This window comes from Myotis brandtii, unplaced genomic scaffold, assembly GCF_000412655.1.
Source record: "Myotis brandtii unplaced genomic scaffold, ASM41265v1 scaffold132, whole genome shotgun sequence".
NCBI lineage: Eukaryota > Metazoa > Chordata > Mammalia > Chiroptera > Vespertilionidae > Myotis > Myotis brandtii.
The window spans coordinates 4,267,923-4,268,219 of record NW_005354673.1 but is presented as its reverse complement, the minus strand read 5'-3'; the positions used below and the strand labels follow the sequence as shown (position 1 = coordinate 4,268,219).

The 297-nt window shown below is 34.3% G+C and overlaps 1 protein-coding gene across 1 annotated transcript in view; it reads right to left on the bottom strand.

Moving 5' to 3' along the window:
* Positions 1-297, bottom strand: part of SNW1 (SNW domain containing 1) — a 39,091-nt gene that overhangs the window by 10,113 nt on the left and 28,681 nt on the right. The window lies entirely within an intron of this gene.

The window sequence follows — 297 nt, the reverse complement described above, 5'->3', positions numbered from 1 at the left end:
TTTGAAAGTCCGTATTACACTAATGCTTTCTTATAAACAATCTAAAAAAAAAAATCAAAGAAAATTCCAGTAAAGTAATTTTTAATATCAATAACATAACAGGAACTGATTATGTTCTCAAAATCAATCAAGTGACCTCAAGATAAAGCTTTAACCCAGGGGTGGGCAAACTTTTTGACTCGAGGGCCACAATGGGTTCTTAAACTGGACCGGAGGGCCGGAACAAAAGCATGGATGGAGTGTTTGTGTGAAATATAAATTCTTCAAAGTAAACATCATTACAAAAAAGGGTTCGGT